Genomic DNA, 4,677 nt, shown 5'->3' with positions numbered 1-4,677 from the left:
CATAGTCAGCAATAAAAGGCCCCGAAATGACAAATATAAAACTATTTAAACAAGAAAACTAACGGCCTGATTTATGTACAAAATATTGAACGAAAAACAAATATGATATACAGCAACAAACGACAAACACTGAATTACAGGCTCCTGACTTGGGACAGGCACATACAAAATGTGGCGGGGTTAATATATATAAGAAGATGTGGTATGAGTTGCCAATGATACAACTCTCCATCCAAGTCAAAATTTATAAAAGTAAACCATTATAGGTCAAAGTACGGTCTTCAACACGGAGCCTTGGCTCACACCGAACAGCAAGCTATAAAGGGCCCCAAAAATTACTAGTGTAAAACCATTCAAACGGGAAAACCAACGGTCTAATTTATATAAAAAACGAGAAACGAGAAACACTTATGAACCACACCAACAAACGACAACCACTGAACAGCAGGTTCCTGACTTAGAACAAGTGCAAACAAATGCAGCGGGTTTAAACGTTTTAATAGGCGCCAACCTTCACCCTACCAGAAACAATAGTGTAACATCACAACATAGAAAGACACACTATAAAATATCAATTGAAATGGCTTAACTCAATCAAAAGACATATTAACAAAAACAAGTGAACATACACTGAACGAATGAATTTGATATATGACACAATGTAAATACAAAATTAATAAAACAAGGTGGTATGATGTAAAACAATATCAGAACGACAACCATAACCTTGGACAAAATGCCACCAAATAAAATAACGTACACAGGTAAATAAAAATAATTTTGTTGTAAGGTATACATGGAGTACGGAAATAATTTTTAAACATGTTAGCGGACGCCCAACCCACCCCCTAACATGGGACAGTAGTGTAACAGTACAACATATGAACACACTATAAAAATCAGTTGAAAGGGTATAACTCATTAGATAGATACAAAGTAAAACACAGAGTGGACTTGGCAGGGTTCTTTGTATACATTGCCGTTGATTTTTGAATTGTTTCACATTTTATCATGCCTGGGCCTTTTATATCTTACCTTATGGTATAGGTTTTATTCATTGTTTACGCCATGCGTTGTACTACGTTTACAACAATGTAGTTGTATAAACGTCATTTTAACACTGGATAGTGGTTTTATTGGCAATCATACCACATCTCCTTATTTTTTTTATATATAGACTAGATGTTCATATGTCAGTGTCAAGTCCGTTGTATTATTAGGGAAATTGCAAATTACAGAAAAGGGGTCACCTTAAGTATATACAGATTACTGTTAAAAATCTAAACATATAAAGAACGTAAGTTAGAAAACTCTGACACATATCCAACACACCAACCTAGCCATATGGATATAAAACTGATGTTGCATGCATACATCCAACACACCAACCTTCATATGGATATAATTGATGTTGCATGCATACATCCAAAACACCAACCTAGCCATATGGATATAACTGATGTTGCATGCATACATCCAACACATCAATTTCAGGAAATGTTGCAGATTTATTCCTGAAAGCATTCTGCTGAACGTGCCCATACATTTTGACCCTCTATCATTATTTTCCCCTAATTGAGGTTAAAATATTACAGAATATTTCAAAAAAAATAATTAAAAAAAAAAACAGAAAAAGGGGAAAAGGGGGGGGGGGGGGGGGGGTTTCATTCCACGAGAACCTGTGATTTTATTCAGGGGCAAATTCAGAGTTTGAGAAAATGGGGCGTAATTCTCTGTACTTTTAGCAATTTCCGGGAAGATAGCGAGATGATTATTTTTTACGATATTAAACAAAAAATGTCCCTTTTTTTATAAATGGTGCGAGGGTGAGGGGTACGCTCTTGGCGCCTTAGCTGAATTCTCCACTGTTTTTTACTGCGATAAAGCCCACTCCTTATAACGCAACAACTAGAAATAGTCAATGCTTCAGCAGAAGGTCTTATGATCTCTTATTGTTGACCTCTATCTGATCGATTTTACGATTTAATGAACATGCAGCGGATTATGATTTCCATTTTTCCATTTTTTGAAGTTTTTACAAATTATAATAGATAAAAATGTTCAGCACAATAAATTTATAAATCAGTCAACATAGCCGAAACAGTCAACCGACTCCGTATAGAAGTTATTTCTCCTGAAAGAAGATTTTTTATTGATTTTTGCATTTTTGTCAAAAATTATAGGAGTTAGAAACGTTAAAATGTCCAAAAATCAGCAAAATAAGATCTACAAGTAAGTCAACATGGTCAAACACATTTCTAGGATTTATTGCCATTTAATGACGTTGTTATTTCTCAACAACTTCAATAGATCGTAAAATTATTCATAAAACTATACAAAAATTCCACTAAATAAGATCTACGTATAAACAAACATAACTGATTGCAATAAAGGGAAAAATTGAATATCAAAATTGTATATGTTTATGTTTTACTAGGTTTTACCTTGTTTTACTATTGACAGAGATTTCAAGTAGTAAATTATGCGGAATGTCTCAATTTCATTTTGCCGTATATGATAATATCTTATGTTTAGCTGAATATTTGAATGTTTTATTTCATGCATAAGGAAAGACTCTTAAATCAGTTAAAAAGAATACCATCATTACATCACTATGCATACTTTGACGTAACGATCACAGCAATATGACTGGTCACGTATTAGTTTCATTAATTTAAAAGTAAAATAAGTCGGAGAATTAATACATGCTGAATTAACATAAAATTAATATTATAAACTGCCTATTTCATGTCTTTACTATATAAATAGGACTAGCAAATGAGGCACAATAGCACATTATTCGAGGAAAGGTATTTCTATCGTAGAAGAATCAACATGGACCAATTTTAGTGTAAGCTACGACCAGTTACCTATGACAGAGCCTTTCATGCATCGCACCATTCCCGATAGAAGACAATGCTATGCTACAAACAGTCCGGACAAAGCTGCATTCATTATTCATTCTACGTCAGGAGGTCGTGAAGTTATAACATGTGAAGATGTATACCAGCAAAGTCAGATATTTGCTAGGGGTCTTGTGCATCTTGGAATTCAGAAAAGTGACACTATAGGTCTGTTTTTCCAAACAGTAAGGAGTGGCTTGTTTCAACCTTTAGAATATTAATGGCAGGAGCGGTTCAATTACACATGTCATTCAATTACAATGACGGTCGAGATATTATACCAGTTCTACAATTTCCAGGAAATTGTAAAGCTATATTGATGGCTAACGAGAAGGATAGTTCCATTCGTGATTTTCTGGATAATATTCTTAAGAGAAGCAAATCCGATACTGAGAGTACGGAGCTTAAAAAAGAACGTCTACTTCATTTTCTGAAATTTGTTGCTTTAGAGAATTCAATGACAGGCTTTGAAGATTGTTGCACGATTTCGGATATCTCGAATATCGGTACTAAGTATCAGAATATAAACTTAACACTTCTTGATCCAGATGACATTGCTTTGTTTATTGACGTCTGGTAGTACCGGGATCTCGAAACTCGTCCCAAAGACGCATTTGCAAATGCTTAAAATGGGACAAGGATTTGTCGCTGCATTTATCATGGAATCTTGCGATGTATATTTCAATGACAGGTTATTTAACTGGGGAGCTGGGTACCCGACCGTATTTTTGGTTTGTGGTGCTACACACGTGACATCATCTGACCAGTTTACTTTACAGAGCATCAGTGAAATCTGCAACTTCGCGATTGAAATAATAAAACAAGACACCTGTACGGTGTCTCAGTTCCTACCAGCTTTTGCGATGGAAATTCTGAAAGGAGATGAAAATGAAATAATTCCAAGCGTTGTAGCTACCTGTGGAGCTCCTGTTCCAAAAGAATGTGCTCAAGTTGTTCCAAGATTTTGTAAAGAATTTTTATGTATTTATGAATCAACAGAAATGGGATGTGTTTCGGTGAAAAGGTCTCAAGCGGCGTCCGACTTTTCCGACTATAATGTCGGTAAACCTTGGCCGGGAGTCAAAATGAATGTCGTCGATACCGAAGGAAAAATAATGCTACAGAATGAAGCAGGGGAGCTCTTTGTCCGACATCGAGTTGCTTTTGGAGGTAACCATAAAAATCCAGATAAAACAAATCAAGTACTGGGAACTGATGGGTGGTACAAAACAGATGACATAGCATTCATGAATGAATATTGAGATTTTACAGTCACAGGACTTGTTTAGATATCATTTTATGTCATGGTGAATCAATCTCGCCATCTTACATCGAAGACAAGATTAAAATACATCCAGCAGTAGCAGAAGTTTGTGTAGTTCCTGTCAGTGATCCAGTTTGCTTTCAAAAGGTCTGCGCGTGCATCGTTTTGCGAAAAGGCTCACTACTTTCAGAAGATGACCTCAGACCATTTCTATCAGTTGGTGCCAAAAGTCATTTTAAATTCGAAGAAAATACTAGAATCCATCTTTTCTTTGAAAGTTTTCCTAAAACTGCGATTGGGAAAATTAGTTATGTCATTGCTGAAGACCCCATGGTTCTAGAACCTTTGGTTATATAGTTAAAGCTGATTTTGTCTTTTCAGAAACCTAAAAAAGGGGTTATGCCCCTTACACAAAGGTCAAATCTCTTCGATCAAAATGTAAAAAAGTTGCGCCTTTATGTCCCAAACATTTTTCACTATTAACTTTTTCTGTAAGTATAATCGTTTTTG

At 35.3% G+C, this 4,677-nt stretch overlaps 1 pseudogene; it reads left to right on the top strand.

The window, feature by feature from the left end:
* The first annotated feature begins 2,200 nt into the window (after nt 1–2,200).
* LOC127726019 (luciferin 4-monooxygenase-like) lies at nt 2,201–4,250 on the top strand (annotated as a pseudogene).
* Nucleotides 4,251–4,677: the final 427 nt, after the last annotated feature.

Source organism: Mytilus californianus, unplaced genomic scaffold (assembly GCF_021869535.1).
Source record: "Mytilus californianus isolate M0D057914Y unplaced genomic scaffold, xbMytCali1.0.p SCAF_15, whole genome shotgun sequence".
NCBI classification, from domain to species: domain Eukaryota; kingdom Metazoa; phylum Mollusca; class Bivalvia; order Mytilida; family Mytilidae; genus Mytilus; species Mytilus californianus.
This window is presented reverse-complemented; position numbering and strand designations above follow the sequence as displayed.